Source organism: Petromyzon marinus, chromosome 62, assembly GCF_048934315.1.
Source record: "Petromyzon marinus isolate PM22_M1 ecotype Great Lakes invasive population chromosome 62, UKy_Petmar_22M1.pri1.0, whole genome shotgun sequence".
NCBI lineage: Eukaryota > Metazoa > Chordata > Hyperoartia > Petromyzontiformes > Petromyzontidae > Petromyzon > Petromyzon marinus.
Genome location: NC_133728.1, coordinates 6,189,975 through 6,207,304, shown reverse-complemented (window position 1 = coordinate 6,207,304; position 17,330 = coordinate 6,189,975). Strand labels below are relative to the sequence as shown.

Here is a 17,330-nt window from a genome sequence, read left to right as displayed (position 1 = left end):
GGTGATGATGATGATGATAAGCTCACTTCGTTGAGCGATCATTAGTCATAGCCAAGGTCGATTCTGAAAAAATAAAAGCTATATAGTAGCTCATCGGAGGGCCCCTTTACCTTGTAACAATCGACCAAAAAATGTTTACAGTTAAAAAAAAAGAAATCTAGTAGAAATAATCTCATTTAGATTTTTTTTATATATATAACAAGGCTCAGGTCATGCCTGGGGGTGGTGGTGTTGGTTGTGCTGAAACGTCGGTCACAGATTTATACCGTCCGCCAGCCGACTGCACCCAGACGAATATAACTACTCTAGTTGCAAGTATGTATATACTATGATTATATATATACACACGTATATATATTTCTAGAGAAAGAGAGAGAAAATGATCCTGCACTCAAGGGCGCTCCAGTGCCGCAGTTTGACAGAGGCGGTGACACGGAACGGGACGATGCCGTTTTGGCGGCATCGGCGCCTTGCTACAAAGGCCGCTACTGAGGAATGAGTGGTAGCAGCGATAGACCTTTTTTTTACTTAAAAAAAAAACTTTTATTGCCGCCAGCAGCAAAAGCACTGGAGGCGATTTCGATATGAAATACACAAAGTCACCAGCAACACAATTACACAAAGTCACCAGCAACACAAACACACAAAGTCACCAGCAACACAAATGAAAATAAACGCTACAAATCCACGCGCTTTTGTGCTAAAAAGCACCGAGGACAACACGAAAGAAAATTCACGTGGTGGTGATGGTGGTGGTGGTGATGGTGGTGATGGTGATGGTGGTGGTGATGGTGGTGGTGGTGGTGATGGTGGTGTTGGTGGTTGTGGTGGTGGTGGTGTTGGTGGTTGTGGTGATGGTGGTGGTGGTGGTTGTGGTGGTGATCATCGCGCACGCCACGGTGACGAGCGAGCGCTTCAGAAGGTGAACACGTGGAGGGTGCCGTCCACGCTGGTACAGAGAGGGGCTTGTCCGGCTCCCCAGCGTTCGAGGAAGACGCGCTGCACATCACCGACACGTGTGTGTGGTACGTGGCGTGCTCCAGCCGGAGCCGCGCCTTGAGCAGGCCTCTCAACACTGGAAGCAGCACAGATCAGCCGTCAGTGTCACCTTGCAGCATCTTGCTCCTCGTTCTGTACACCGCCAACTTCGCCTGAGCACAGGCGAAGTTGGCGAGGTCATGGCGCTTGTTAGCCAGGTAAGGCACCACCACCCCATATACGAAGCTGCTGTTGTAGAAGGGCACCTCCAGTTTCCTGAAGATGTCCCCCAAAAGGCGGAACATTGAGCTTGAGCCGCTGACAGTGTGAGTCCCGGTGGGGCCAGATCCTCCCTGGCACCGCAGGAGATGCACCAAGTCTGTTACCCCTGGCGAGATTCGGCTGAGCCACACGGCCGATGGCAACGTGCAGTGTGCCAACCTCCACTGGAGGTCACCGCAGCGTTTGGCTACGGGAGACTTTGTACATTTGTTTACACTGGGGGGGGGCGGCCGCAATGAGGGGAGAGAAATGGTCTCTCCGTTTTGTGTCCGGTAGGTCGGCCAGGTCCCGGGAATGCAGCGCCTTGACAAAGCACGTGCAGAGCGCCTTGACACAGCCACGTGTAGAGCGCCTTGACACAGCCACGTGTAGAGCGCTGTGTTTGGGACGCTCTTCAGGGGCACGTTCCTGCAGCCTCGGGGCTTCAGTAGCTTGCCGGAGTCGCTGTGGCCGGGGGGCCACGCGCAGGAGAAGCGAAACTCCAGGAAGGAGGAGGAGGAGGTGGGGTGGAGGGCCGCCACCATCCCCCGGCGCCTCCAGATTCAGGCGCAGCTCCTTCATGGCGCGGAGCGACGTCCCGCAGCAGCTTCTCCCCAGCTAGCGTGGAGTGGAGCCCTGCGGTGTTGGCGATCTCAGCTGCGGTCTTCCACTTGGGCTGGTGGCCCTGCACGACGTGGAAGACTGTCCGCAGCCCTGCTGATGTGAGGCGTTGAGCCCTAGGGTCCCTCTCTCCTCTGATCCCCTGGAAGAGGCCGTTGCAGAACAAGGGCCTCGTTCAGGAACCGCGCGAGGTCGTAGGGCGCGCGAGTTCTGCTCCCACTCGAAGCTCCGCCACGCGTCCAAGAGGCTCTGGTGATAACCTGGGAGCCTCGTGTAGTCGACCAGGCTCAGGTCCATCAGGAATAGCTCCTGTCCGTACCCCAGGCACTCCCCTGCATTCCTCAGCAGGGCGAGGGCCGGCGACTTCCAGGGTAGCTCCTCCCGGTCGTACAGCGGCCGCCTGACTGCCACGAGCCTGAAACTCGTGACCCTGGCGGCGACGTCCACCAGACCCTGGCCGCCCTCGCCCACCGGCAGGCAGAGAACGCCCGGCCTGAGCCGGTAGCTTCCCCGTGCCAGACGAAGCGCGCGAGTGAGCGGTTGACTCTGGTGAGTAGCCAAGCAGGAGACTGGAGGGGCCTTGGGTCTTGTGCCACAGCACGGATGCAGCCAGGGTATTAGCGACGAGCACTCGGCCCGCTGAATGACATCTGCGGAGCGAGGCGTGGTGCCCATGTCAGTAATTTAGCCTCCATTGTGTCGGCCAGCTGGGTCCAGTTGTTCAGAGCGACGTCACGTGGTTTCCCCAGGTGAACCCCCCAGGTACTTGACTCCATCGTCCCGCCGACTGACTCCTCCTGGGAGGAGCGTGGAGCGAACGCCGCCTCGCGACCACAAACACACAGAGGGGGGCCACGCACCTGGGCCCAGTTGACCCTGGCGGAGGAGGCCCCCCTCTCGTACACTGACAGAGCACGGAGGCGTCACGTGACGCGTCGCTGACCACGACGCGTCACGTCGTCGTCTGCGTGAGCTGAGAGCTTGATGACCTCGTTATCAGGTCCCGAGACTTTGAGGCCAGAGAGATTTCGTCTCAGGTGGCGTAGCAGTGGCTCAATGGGACAGGGTGGTACAGCAGCCCCAAGAGGGGGGGCATCCCAGGTCTGCCCCCCCCCCCTCGTCACAGGGAAAGGAGACGCCGAGCCGCTGGTTTATCTTCGTGAGGCTGGATGTGCCCCCCGTGTACAGGAGCCTCACGTGCGAGATGAAGGCCTGGCCGAAGTCCGAGCGACGTTAGGAGTTTGTCCAGGGTGCTCGTGGCTCACCCTGTCAAAAGGCCTTCTCCTGATCTAAGAAGATGAGGCCCAAATCCACGCTGTGCGCTTCTGCAAGGGAGATTACAACTCTGACCGTACCGATGTTGTCGTTATATGCACCGTCCGGGGATGCAATACGACTGTTCCGGCAGGATCAGCTGACCCAGCCCTGTCTTGACACGGTTTTGCCAGCACCTTGGAAAAAAAGATTTTGTAGTCGACGCACAAAGAGGGACACGGGTGAGAAAGAGAGAGAGCAAGAGACAGAGAGAGACAGAGATCGAGAGACACAGAGAGAGAGAGAGAGGGATGGGAAATCAGCAGTGTAATTGAATTGGATGAGAGAGGGGGATGCGACAGAGAGAGTGAGAGAGTGATTGGGAGAGCGAGAGAGAGAATTACATAGAAAACAGGGGGAGCATAGAGAGAGAGAGAGAGTAGGAAGACGGGAGGTAGAGAGAAAGGGGGTAGAGAGAAGGGGTAGAGAGAGGGGGTAGAGAGATAGGGAAGGGGTAAGGAGGAGGAGCAGAGCGTGCTTCTACGTGTTGATGTTTGTGTCTACCAGAATACGTAAAATCTTTCATTTAAAAGGGGGAGGGGGGACATGAAGCAAAGCATTGGGGAAAAAAAAACGAAAAAAACCCGAAATGATGAACGAAGCAAAGTGCCGACTACACCGAGCATCTTCATGTTTCCTCTGATCGTAAAAAATAAGAGGGAGCGAGAGAGAGAGAGAGCGGTAGGGAACCATCGGGGAAATCGAATGGGACGAGAGTGGAGGATGCAACAGAGAGAGAGAGCAGGGAGATAGACGCGCGCGTTCGCGGGTGCGCGTGTGTGCGTGTGTGTGTGTATCTGTGTGTGTGTGGCTGTGTGTGTGGCTGTGTGTGTCTCTGTGTGTGTGTGCATGTGTGTCTGTGCGTGTGTGTCTGTGTTTGTGTGGCTGTGTCTGTGTGTGTGTGCATGTGTGTCTGTGTGTGTGTGGCTGTGTGTGTCTCTGTGTGTGCGTGTGTGTGTGTCTGTGCGTGTGTGCGTGTGTGTGTGTGTGTCTGTGTGTGTGTGGCTGTGTGTATCTGTGTGTGTGTGTGCATGTGTGTCTGTGCGTGTGTGTGTGTGTGTGGCTGTGTGTGTGTGTCTCTGTGTGTGTCTGTGTGTGTGTCTGTGTGTGTGGCTGTGTGTGTCTCTGTGTGCGTGTGCATGTGTGTGTCTCTGTGTGTGTGCGTGTGTGTCTATGTGTGTGTGACTGTGTGTGTGTCTGTGTGTGTCTGTGTGTGTGTCTGTCTGTGTGTCTGTCTGTGGGTGTGTGTCTGTGTGTTTGTGTCTGTGTGTGTGTGTCTCTGTGTGTGTCTGTGTGTGTGTCTGTGTGTGTGTCTGTGGGTGTGTGTCTGTGTGTTTGTGTCTGTGTGTGTGTGTCTCTGTGTGTGTCTGTGTGTGTCTGTGTGTGTGTCTGTATATGTGTGTGTGTGTCTCTGTGCGCGTGTGCGCGCGTGTGTGTCGCGCATTGTGCACGACCTTCTCCGGCGTTTGTGAGAGTGTTTGCACGCTCACGAATGGTGACGTTTCGGGCAACATCCCTTCATCGGAGCGTAGAGAGAGAGAGAGAGGTGGAGGAAGACGGTGCCGACGTTTCGGTGCCAGTGGTACCTTGCTTTAAAGTGCAGGCTCACACACGCAAAAACAAAGATCAGACTGTTAGGGCAAGTGTCGTAAGCGAGCACCTATGAAGGCCAGAACGATACACGAGGGGGTGGGTGGCCAGCACCACGCCCGACCGCCTTTGTCTCCCCAGCGGCGATGTTAACACAACGCACCAGGTTCTCATTTGAGGCTGAGTCGATCTAGGGGAGGCCCAGGACCGATTCATTGAGCAGCGGGCTGACAGCTACACTACCGCTCCCCCCATGAACAAGAGACACCACACTCTTACACGCACACGCTAACACGCGCACACACGCGCACACCCAACAACAACCGCCATTCGCCACTAAGTGGCGGTGACGTCACCACGACGCTTGTGCCAGGCTATGTGCACCTTCAGGCCACGTGAATCGTCGAACGCCCGCCGGCAGGAGGTCACGGGGCAGACCCAGCAGGTGCCACGGGTCGACTGACTGAGATGACTGGCTGATGCACCAGTTGTGCCCCTTACTGTGCCAACCTGCTGTGCTTTAGCCACCCGGCGCTCCGCTCGTTGTTGTGAGCGTCGCTCCTCCGCCCTCCGTTGTTGTTGGAGGGCGACTGCCTCCAACTGCCCAGCAGCAGCGTCCTTCACAAGCCTCCTCTTCCACAGAGGCCGATCTTGACACCGCTGGTACCAATCATCGGCAAGTCCACTCAGCTCCACGTCCTCCTGTACCACATCACTCCGTCTCTTCTCTAGCCCGTGCCGCGCCCGTTTAGCCCCCTCGATCCGGCTGAACAAAAGCTGTCTCGGCATGCGGTGGCTGGGCATGCGGTCTTCATGACCCAGCCACTCACATACTCACACAAGACAAGGAAAAAAGAACCCCAGTGTAGCCTTAACAGACCGTGGGGGCAAGTGCTGTCAGAGAGCACCTACGAAGGCCGGCACGGCACACGAGGGGGTGGGTGGCCAGCACCACGCCCGACCGCCTTTGTCTCCCCAGTGGCGATGTTTACACACCGCACCAGGTACTCATTGAGGCTGAGTCGACCTAGGGGAGGCCCGGTACCGGTTCAAATAATCGTCATTGGTGTTGGCCGTGACCGGGAATCGAACCTGGGTCGCTAGATTCGTAGCGCAGCGCGCTAACCACTACGCCACTCAGACACCCACAGACACTCACACATCCACTCACACACCCACACACACTGACACACACTCACACACGCTCATTCATACACGCACACACTCACACACACACTCACACACACACACACTCATACACTCACACACCCACACACGCTCACTCACACACCCACACACACTGACACACACTCACACACGCTCATTCATACACACACACTCACACACACACTCATACACTCACACACCCACACACGCTCACTCACACACCCACACACTCACTCACACACACACTCACACACACCCACACACTCACACACACTCGCACACACTCATACCCACACGCACTCACAAACTCTCACAGACTCTCACACACTCACTCACTCACACACCCACACACTCACACACCCAAACTCAAACACACACACACACTCACACACCCACACACACTCACACACAGCCACACACTCACACACTAACACACACCCACACACGCACACACTCACACACACTCACACACACTCGCACACACTCACACCCACACGCACTCACACACTCTCACACACTCTCACACACCCACACACACTTACACCCACACACACACACAGCCACACACTCACACACACACCCACACACGCACACACTCACACACACTCACACACACTCGCACACACTCACACCCACACGCACTCACACACTCTCACACACTCTCACACACCCACACACACTTACACCCACACACACACACACCCACACACTCACACACACACCCACATACGCACACCCACACACACACGCACACCCTCACACACCCGCACTCCCACATACCCACACACTCACACACACACCCACGCACTCACACCCACACACACACGCACACACCCACTCACACACACCCACACACACCCACACACTCACACCCACACACACACACTCATACACTCACACCCACACACACGCACACACACTCACACACCCCACACACACCCACACACACACACACATCCACACACACCCTCACACACACCGACACACACGCACACATCCACACACCCACACACTCACCCACACACCCACACACACCACACACTCACACACACACCCACACACACACCTACACACACACACCCACACACACGCACACACCCACACACCCACACACTCACACACACCCACACACACCAACACACACACCCACACACCCACACACACCCACACACACACACCCACACCCACACACCCACACACACCCACACACTCACACACACTCACACACACTCACACACCCACCCCACACACCCCCACACACCCACACTCACACACACACCCACACACACCAACACACTCACACACACCCACACACACCAACACACTCACCCACTCACACACACTCACACACACACTCACCCACACACACTCACACACACACACACACCCACACACACTCACACAATCTCATTCGCAGCGCGCGCGCCCATTGGCCGTCGGGGACGCGCTGCGTCGCAGCGTTGCCATGACGCTGGGTGATGGGGAGGAGGAGGAGGAGGGAGAGAGGAGGAGGGAGAGAGGAGGAGGAGGGAGAGAGGAGGAGGGAGAGAGGAGGAGGAGGGAGAGAGGAGGAGGGAGAGACGAGGAGGGAGCAGAGATGGGGGTAGAGAGGAGGAGGAGGAGGGAGAGAGGAGGAGGAGGGAGAGAGATGGGGGGAGAGAGGAGGAGGGAGAGAGGAGGAGGAGGGAGAGAGGAGGAGGAGGGAGAGAGATGGGGGGAGAGAGGAGGAGGGAGAGAGGAGGAGGGAGAGGAGGAGGAGGGAGAGGAGGAGGAGGGAGAGACGAGGAGGGAGCAGAGATGGGGGTAGAGAGGAGGAGGAGGGAGAGAGGAGGAGGAGGGAGAGAGATGGGGGGAGAGAGGAGGAGGGAGAGAGGAGGAGGAGGAGGAGGGAGAGGAGGAGGAGGGAGAGAGGAGGAGGGAGAGAGGAGGAGGGAGAGAGGAGGAGGAGGAGGAGGGAGAGAGGAGGAGGGAGAGAGGAGGAGGGAGAGAGGAGGAGGGAGCAGAGATGGGGTAAGAGACCCCAGTGTGGTCGACTCCTCACACTCTCCGCTTAACAGCAGCAGGAGCAGCAGCAGCAGCAGCACTACCAACCACCACCACCACCACCAGCACCACCTCGTTTCACCACAACCTCGTCCACCACCGTTAGCCGTGCGTGGAGAAGGCGGCAGCGGCGAGAGGGAGAGAGCGGCGTTGACAGCGAGAGAGAGAGATAAGAGATAGGGAGATACAAGAGATAGGGAGAAATATAATAGTGTGTGTGTGGGGGTGTGTGTGGGGGTGTGTGTGGGTGTGTGTGTGTGTGGGCGTGTGTGTGTGGGTGTGTGTGCGTGTGTGTGTGTGGGTGTGTGTGTGTGGGTGTGTGGGCGTGTGTGTGTGAGTGTGTGTGGGTTTGTGGGTGGGTGTGTGTGTGTGTTGGTGTGTGCGTGTGTGTGCGTGTGTGTGTGGGTGTGTGGGTTTGTGGGTGTGTGGGTGTGTGTGTGTGTGTGGGCGTGTGTGTGTGTGGGTTTGTGGGTGGGTGTGTGCGTGTGTGTGTGTGGGCGTGCGTGTGTGTGTGTGTGGGTGGGTGTGTGCGTGTGTGTGTGTGTGGGTGGGTGTGTGTGCGTGTGTGTGCGTGCGTGTGTGTGTGCGTGCGTGTGTGAGAGAGAGAGAGAGATACAGAGAGGGCGAACAGGTAAGGGCCGAGTAGGGGAGAGCGAGACAAGGGGAGGGGGTGAGTGAGTGAGTGAGAGTGGAGGAGTGAGAGAGATAGGGAGAGGGGAGAGGGGGGAGAGAGGGGAGAGGGGGGAGAGAGAGAGACAGGGAGGAGACGGGGGGGGGGGGACAGCGAGAGGGGGGGGGACAGAATAAATGTCTCCGGCTAGCGTGCCGATGACAAGACGCCTGCTGTCTAAAAACATGAGCAAAGATAAGTGCGCTTGCTGAGTTGATAAACATTAACGCAAGGGGGTGGGTGGGTGGGTGGAGGAGGAGTGGTGGGGGGTAGTGGGGGGCGGAAGGGAGCCGGGAGTTGGTGGGGAGGTAGAGGCGAGGGGGGATGGTCCAATAATCAAATCGGTAAACTCTTTATAGATATTTTTTTTTGGGGAGGTGCTCGTTGTTGTTGGTGTGGATAAGGGGGGGGGGGGCGGGGAGTGGAGGGAGTGAAGGGGAGGGAGTGGAGGGGAGGGAGGGGAGGGGTGGGAGGGGAGGGGAGGGAGGGGAGGGAGTGAAGGGGAGGGACTGGAGGGGAGGCAGTGGAGTGAGTGGAGGGGAGTGAGGGGAGGGGAGGGAGGGGAGGTGAGGGAGTGGAGGGGAGGGAGGGTATGGAGTGGAGGGGAGTGACTGGGGGGGAGTGACTGGAGGGGAGGGAGTGAAGGGGAGGGACTGGAGTGGAGGGAGTGGAGGGAGTGGAGGTCAGTATAAAAGAGAGAGAGAGAGAGGCGGGGGAGGGAGGTGGGTGGTGACCAGGGAGCCGCTTACACATTGAAGCTTTGCCGCACACTAATGAAAGCGATTGATCGAAGTGGGTCAGACTGGCGTCCTTGATAGTAGCAGCAACAGCCACGGGAACAACACGACACAGACACACACCACGACAACAACTTGCTTACGAACGACAGGGTCCAGGAGGAGTCGTGGTGCTGTTGGTCGTGGTGGCGATTTTGCTGTGGGTGGTCGGGTCCGGTCAAGATTTGTTTAAACACCCCCCCCCCCCCCACCCCCAGGCAATTGGAAAAGGAACTAAGAAGATTAAAAAAAATATTTTAAAAACAGACAATTTTTTTTTGGAGGGGGCATCTCGAAGGGCATCTTGCGGATTCCGTTGCACTGCGCGGCGAAGGGCCAAACGCCTCAAGGAAGGGCGGCGACACGCGACGTAGCCGAAGGTGAGGAAGGAGGAAGAAGAAGAAGAAGGACGAGAAGGAAGAGGAGGCCAAGGTACCAACGGAGTCATCGTCCGGGGAGGTAAGCAAAAAAAAACACAACATTCCAACGACGTTAAATAGAGAAGGACACAGACAGAGAGAGAGAGAGAGACGCGATTGTATATACGCGCGCGTGCGCGCGTGCGCGTGTGTGTGTGTGTGCATCTCGTGTTGTTACGTCTGGGTGGACGGCGTTCGATGCCTGAACCGGCTATCTGAAACCGATCGAGCCTCCCGCCTAGGTCGACTCAGCCTCGAATGAGTTGGCTGGTTGCGGCGATGAGTAAATATCCCCAATTGTGGGGTGGAGGACAGAGGAGGTGGTGGTGGTGGTGATGCAGGACCAATCACCCCCCTTTCGTGCGCAGTTGCCTGCTTGTCCACTTCCATCGGTGCTTCGTCTCACTGACAACACTTGCCCCTGCGGTCTGTCGAGGCTACACGGGGTGGGGGACGTAGAGGGGGGTACCTTTGTCTTTGTGGGAGATGAGTGAGGGGAGCGGTGGTGTCGTCGGTTAAGCGCCGTTTCGCTACGGAAACCCCGGCGCACCGAGTTCGAATCCCTCTGCACGGGAATTCCAGCGGCGATTGCCTCGCCGTGGGACTCCCCTCTCTAGGTCGACCCAGCCTCAAAGATCACCCACTTGGGGGAGACAAAGGCGGCCGGGGCAGCGTGGTGCTGGCCACCCTCCCGCCCTCTCGCGTGCCGTGCACGGCACTTGCCCCGAGAGTCTGCCGAGGCTATACGGGGGATCTTTGCCTGTAGCAGCAGTGGGGTGGATATTATAACGTTTTTGTAGGGCTTTCTGCTTAATCAAAGGGGCCGACGACAGCCCACGTCTCTCTGCAAGAGGTTTAGTGACGGAGGCGTTTTTTTTTAATCAAAGCGTTTGTGGATGGGTGTAGCAAGTCAGGCGGAAACCGAGGCTGACAAGACCTAACGAAGGGCCGAGATCACGCAGACACACACACACACACGCAGGGATAGTCCATAAGGACACACACACAGACACACACGCAGGGATAGTCCAGACGGACACACAGACACAGTGATAGTCCAGACGGACACACAGATACTTACACCAGGGATAGTACAGACGGACACACAGACACACACGCAGGGATAGTCCAGACGGACACACAGAGACACACGCAGTGATAGTCCAGACGGACACACAGACACAGTGATAGTCCAGACGGACACACAGACACTTACACCAGGGATAGTACAGACGGACACACAGACACACACGCAGGGATAGTCCAGACGGACACACAGAGACACACGCAGGGATAGTCCAGACGGACACACAGACACACACGCAGTGATAGTCTAGACGGACACACAGACACACACGCAGGGATAGTCCAGACGGACACACAGACACACACGCAGTGATAGTCCAGACGGAGACACACACACACACACGAAGTGATAGTCCAGACAGTCACACAGACACACACGCAGTGATAGTCCAGACGGACACACAGACACAGTGATAGTCCAGACGGACACACACACGCAGGGATAGTCCAGACGGACACACAGACACAGGGATGGTCCAGACGGACACACAGACACACACACAGTGATAGTCCAGACGGACACACAGACACAGTGACAGTCCAGACGGACACACAGACACACAGACACAGTGATATTCCAGACGGACACACAGACACAGTGCTAGTCCAGACGGATACACAGACACAGGGATAGTCCAGATGGACACACAGACACACAGACACAGTGATAGTCCAGAAGGACACACAGACACAGTTATAGTCTAGACGGACACACAGACACACACACACAGTGATAGTCCAGACGGACACACAGACACATTTACAGTCCAGACGGACACACAGACACAGTGATAGTCCAGACGGACACACAGACACAGTGCTAGTCCAGACGGACACACAAACACAGGGATAGTCCAGACGGACACACACACAAACACAGGGATAGTCCAGACGGACAACACAGACACAGTGATAGTCCAGACGGACACACAGACACAGGGATAGTCCAGACGGACACACAGACACACAGACACAGTGATAGTCCAGACGGACACACAGACACAGTGACATTCCCCACGGACACACAGACACACAGACAGAGTGATAGTCCAGTCGGACACACAGACAGAGTGATAGTCCAGAAGGACACGCAGAAACACACGTAGGGATAGTCCAGTCGGACACACAGTGATAGGACAGACATGTAGCCTTAACAGACTGTTGGGGCAAGTGCTGTTAGCGAGCAGCACCTATGTAATCCGGCATTGCACAGGAAGGGGTGGGTTTGCCATCACCTCGCCCGGCCGCCTTTGTCTCCCCTTAGTGGCGACGTTTACTGCACACACAGCTCCAGGTACTCATTTGAGGCCTCGTCGACCTAGGGGAGGAGGCCGCACGACCCGTAGAGATCATTATCTGCATGGATGCGCTGTGTAACAAACAAAAATATCAATTATTTTGTCCCTCGGTATTTTCGAATTGCTTATGCACTCAAAAAATACGGCAAATTGCTTTTGTTCCAAACAAACTTTGCTTTTGTGACCAGTGGCAATTGCATTTTGAAATGCCCCTGTTGTCAATGAGAAAACTCGGTGTGCATTTGCGTCATTCTTTCACAAAAGCACAGTTCGTGGTGAACAACCTCCACTCCATGCGCTTTTGAGTGCATAAGCAATTGCAAAATAGCTCTTGCTACCCAGGGACACAAAAACGTCGCGTTCCACAGTGGTATCATGATACTCGAATCTTCATTTGAAGCTTTCGTGCCCGCAATAATCCACACTCGTTGGTCCGTTCGGTGAAGTCACGTGGGTTCAGAAATAAAATGCAATTCAAACGAATCGCGACGTTTCGATCGCAACACCAGCCATCGTCATCAGGTGTGAAAACCACAGCAACAACAACAACAAACAACGTCGTAACTTCTTCATCTTCCTTGGTTCTTTCGGTGAAGTCACGTAGAAATGAGAATAAAATTATTTTTAAAAAATAAGGCAATAAAATTCTCACGACGTTTCGGCCACAACACAGGTAGCCTCCTTCAGGTGAAAGAACAGAACTGTCGGGACGGCTAGAGCTTCAATGAACGCTGCTAAGATTCGTAGCGACTTTTAAGCTCGGTGAGAGGCGAATCTTAGCAGCGTTCATTGAAGCTGTAGCCGTCCCGACAGTTCTGTTCTTTCACCTGAAGAAGGCTACTTGGTGTTGTGGCCGAAACGTCGTGAGAATTCTATCGTCTTATTTTTTTTTTAATAATTTTATTCTCATTTCTACGTGACTTCACCGAAAGAACCAAGGAAGATGAATCCTTGCAGTCACGAAAGTTTTCGAACGTCGTGACTTATTTTATTTTCAATCGAACTCGGCTCGGCGCGGTGCTTCGCTTCGGAGCGCAACGCAGCAGCAGCAGCGGTAGCAGCAGGGGCTGCAGCAGCGGCTGCAGCAGCAGCGGTAGCAGCAGTAGCAGTAGCTGCAGCAGCAGCGGTAGCAGCAGCAGCAGCGGTAGCAGCAGCGGCAGCGGTAGCAGCAGCGGTAGCAGCAGCAGCGGTCGCAGCAGCAGCGGTAGCAGCAGCAGCAGCGGTAGCAGCAGTAGCAGTAGCTGCAGCAGCAGCGGTAGCAGCAGCAGCGGTAGCAGCAGCGGCAGCGGTAGCAGCAGCGGTAGCAGCAGCAGCGGCAGCAGCGGTAGCAGCAGCGGTAGCAGCAGCAGCGGTAGCAGCAGCAGCGGTAGCAGCAGCAGCAGCGGCTGCAACAGCAGCGGTAGCAGCAGCAGCTGCAGCAGCAGCAGCGGTAGCAGTAGCAGCGGCTCCAGGAATTTCGCCGCGACGCAGTAAAGCGAGACTCGAGATGCGGCACGAGTGTCCGACGGTTCGCGTCCGGCGGTCGATGGCCAGACGGGGAGATTGGGCGATTGAGAGCGCGAGGTTAATGTCGAACTCGACTCTCACGACGTTGTTTTTGTTTTGTTTTTAACACTTACCACCACCATCCCCCTCACCACCGCCCCCTTCTACCTCGGCTGTGTTTGGGTCGGATTAAATGCATTGGATTCTTGTCGGAGGAAGAGGAGAGAGAGAGAGAGTGTGTTGGTGGTGGTGGTGATGGTGGTGGTGGGGGTGATGGTGGTGGTGTTGGTGGTGGTGGGGGTGATGGTGGTGGTGTTGGTGGTGGTGGGGGTGATGGTGGTGGTGGTGAGGGTGGTCGTGGTGGAAGTGATGGTGGTGGTATTGGTGGTGGTGGGGGTGATGGTGGTGGTGTTGGTGGTGGTGGGGGTGATGGTCTGAGTGATGGTGGGGGTGGTCGTGGTGTGGGTGATGGTGGTGGTGGTGTTGGTGGTGGTGGGGTGGGGGTGATGGTGGTGGAGGTGATGGTGGTGGTGTTGTTGGTGGTGGGGGTGATGGTGGTGGGGGTGATGTTGGTGGTGGTGTTGGTGGTGGTGGGGTGGGGGTGATGGTGGTGGAGGTGATGGTGGTGGTGTTGTTGGTGGTGGGGGTGATGGTGGTGGGGGTGATGTTGGTGGGGGTGATGGTGGTGGGGGTGGTAGTGGTGGTGGTAGGGGTGGTGGTAGTGGTGGTGGTGGTGGGGGTGGTAGTGATGGTAGTGATGGTGGGGGTGGTGGGGGTGGTGGTAGTGGTGGTTGTTTTGGGGGTGGTAGTGGTGGTGGTGGTAGTGGTGGTAGTGATGGTAGTGATGGTGGGGGTGGTGGTAGTGGTGGTGGTGGGGGTGGTAGTGGTGGTAGTGGTGGTAGTGATGGTAGCGGTGGTGGGGGTGGTGGTAGTGATGGTAGGGGTGTTGGGGGTGGTAGTGGTGGTAGTGTAGCGGTTAGCGCTACGCTGCACTACGAACCCGGCGTCCCGAGATCAATTCCCGCTCACGGCCAACACCGCTGACGATGATCCGAACCGGTCCTGGGCCCCCCTAGGTCGACTCAGCTTCAAATGAGTACCTGGTGCGGTGTGTAGTAAACCTCCCCACTAAGGAAGACAAAGGCGGCCGGGCGTGGTGCTCACCAACACACCCCCTCGTGTGCGGTTCCGGCCTTCCTAGGTGCGGCTCGCTAACAGCACTTGCCCCAACAGTCTGTTAAGGCTGTACGGGCGATCTTTGCTTTTGTGTGCGTGTCGACTAAGCCTCAAATTAGTCCCCCGGTGCGGTGTGCAGTAAACATCGCCCCTAGGGGAGACAAAGGCGGCCGGGGGTGATTGTCCTGGCCAACCAACCCCCCTTATCTCGCGTGCCGTTCCGGCCTCACTCGGTGCTATTCGCTAACAGCACTTGCCCCACGCTCCCGTATAGTCTTCGGTCTGCTGAAGGCTATACGGGGGAGCTTTGTCTTTGGTGTGGTGGGGGGGTGGAGGAGCACGGGAGTCACCGTGGGGTGGTTCCGTGCTAACGCGCCGCTGTTCGCACTCGTAGGGCACCCGTCAGTCTCGTTCACCATCCATGGGCATCGCGTTGGCAAAACAAAAGCAAAAAAATGCGAACACGAAGCGAGCGAAGGACAAAGCTCCCCAACTGGTCGCTATCGCGGGACAGAAGAAAATCAATCAATCAATCGATCGATCCGCGTGAATTTATTTTCATTTCCCGGCCAGGCAAAACAACTTCACTCGGTAGGTAAGACTCAAACATCTTACTCTTTCCCTCTCTCTCTCTCTAAGCCCGCGTGGATGTACAGCGTTTATTTGCATTTGTGTTGCTGGTGACTTTGTGTATTTAATATCGAAATCGCCCTGCGGTGCTGTTGCTGCTGGCGGCAATAAAAGTTGTTTAAAAGTCAAAAGAGTCTCTGTCTCTCTCTCTCTCTACTTTTTTTACGATCAGAGGAAACAAGACAGATGCTCGGTGTAGTCGGCACTTTGCTTCATTCATCATTTAGCTTTTTTTGTATTTTTTTCAATGCTTTGCTTTATGTTGTCCCCCCCCTGCCCCCCTTTTAAATGAAATATTTCACGGTCTGTTCTCCTTACCCCTTCGCTCTCTCTCTACCTCCTCTCTCTACCCCCTTCTCTCTACCCCCTCCTCTCTCTCTCTACCCCCTCTCTCTACCTCCTCTCTCTACCCCCTCTCTCTACCCCCCTCTCTCTCCTACCCCCTCTATCTCTATCTACCCCCCCCTCTCTCCACCCCCTCTCTCTACCCCCTCTCTCTACCCCCTCTCTCTACCGAGAGTAAACCCCTCTCTCTACCCCCCCTCTCTCTACCCACCCTCTCTCTACCTCCCCTCTCTCTACCCCCCCTCTCTCTACCCCCCCCTCTCTCTACCCCCCTCTCTCTACCCCCCCCTCTCTCTCCCCCTCTCTCTCTACCCCCTCTCTCTCTACCCCCCTCTCTCTACCCCCTCTCTCTACCCCCTCTCTCTACCCCCTCTCTCAACCCCCTCTCTCTACCCCCCCTCACCCCTCTCTCTACCCCCTCTCTCTACCCCCTCTCTCTACCCCCCTCTCTATACCCCCCCTCTCACCCCCTCTCTCTACCCCCCTCTCTATACCCCCCTCTCTACCCCCCTCTCTCTACCCCCTCTCTCTACCCCCTCTCTCTTCCCCCCTCTCTCTCTACCCCCCTATCTCCTACCCCCTCTCTCTCTACCCTCCCCCTCTATCTACCCCCTCTCTCTACCCCCTCTCTCTCTACCCCCCCTCTCTCTACCCCCTCTCTCTCTACCCCCTCTCTCTACCCCCTCTCTCTCTCTCTACCTCCTCTCTCTACCCCCTCTCTCTCTACCTCCTCTCTCTACCCCCTCTCTCTCTCTCTACCCCCTCTCTCTACCCCCTCTCTCTACCCCCCTCTCTACCCCCGCCCCTCTCTCTACCCCCCTCTCTACCCCCGCCCCTCTCTCTACCTCCTCTCTCTACCCCCTCTCTCTCTCTCTACCCCCTCTCTCTACCTCCTCTCTCTACCCCCTCTCTCTACCCCCCCCTCTGTCTACCCCCTCTCTCTACCCCCCTCTCTCTACCCCCTCTCTCTCTCTCTCTACCCCCTCTCTCTACCCCCTCTCTCTCTCTCTCTACCCCCTCTCTCTACCCCCCCCTCTGTCTACCCCCCTCTCTCTACCCCCTCTCTCTACCCCCCTCTCTCTACCCCCTCTATCTACCCCTCTCTCTCTCTCTACCCCCTCTCTCTAAGCCCCCTCTCTCTACCCCCTCTCTCTACCCCCCCCTCTCTACCCCCGCCCCTCTCTGTACCCCTCTCTCTACCCCCTCTCTCTCTCTCTACCTCCTCTCTCTAACCCCTCTCTCTACCCCCCTCTCTACCCCCCCCCCCTCTCTCTACCCCCTCTCTCCCTACTCCATGTCTATGTTCCCCCTGTTTTCTATGTACATAATATTTACTCTCTCTCCTCTGCTGCTCTCTCTCTCTGTCTTTCTCTCTCAGTCTTTCTCTCTCTGTCTATCTGTCTTTATCTCTGTCTTTCTCTCTCTCTGTCTTTCTCTCTCTCTGTCTTTCTCTCTCTCTGTCTTTCTCTCT

The 17,330-nt window shown here is 56.4% G+C and overlaps 1 protein-coding gene across 1 annotated transcript in view; it reads left to right on the top strand.

Moving 5' to 3' along the window:
- The first annotated feature begins 9,310 nt into the window (after nucleotides 1-9,310).
- LOC116955856 (roundabout homolog 1-like) overlaps nucleotides 9,311-17,330 on the top strand; it is a 435,354-nt gene continuing 427,334 nt past the window's right edge. Inside the window, exon 1 of the mRNA XM_076053760.1 lies at nucleotides 9,311-9,879. The gene's annotated coding sequence lies outside the window, so the exon portion shown is untranslated. The remainder of the gene's footprint in view (nucleotides 9,880-17,330) is intronic.